Source organism: Sinocyclocheilus rhinocerous, unplaced genomic scaffold (genome assembly GCF_001515625.1).
Source record: "Sinocyclocheilus rhinocerous isolate Xijiao unplaced genomic scaffold, SAMN03320098_v1.1 scaffold789, whole genome shotgun sequence".
NCBI classification, from domain to species: domain Eukaryota; kingdom Metazoa; phylum Chordata; class Actinopteri; order Cypriniformes; family Cyprinidae; genus Sinocyclocheilus; species Sinocyclocheilus rhinocerous.
Window position 1 is genome coordinate 2,101,397 of NW_015667306.1, and position 215 is coordinate 2,101,611.

A 215-nucleotide genomic window follows, 5' to 3' on the forward strand; every position below is an offset into this window, starting at 1 on the left:
ATGAAAACGTACTTACAGACTGAGTCAGAACTGCCGGCATTGCCGGCATTGTTACCAGGATCAGGAAACAGTCCTCCATAAAATGCGCTGGACACATCTGAATATTTGGGTTATTTGGGTTGTGGAACAGTGTTGTAAATACAACTTAACCACTGATTTCTAGTCGTGTCCTCTTTTGGAAGGCCAAACAAAGTAGTTTCGCTTTCACAACGAAA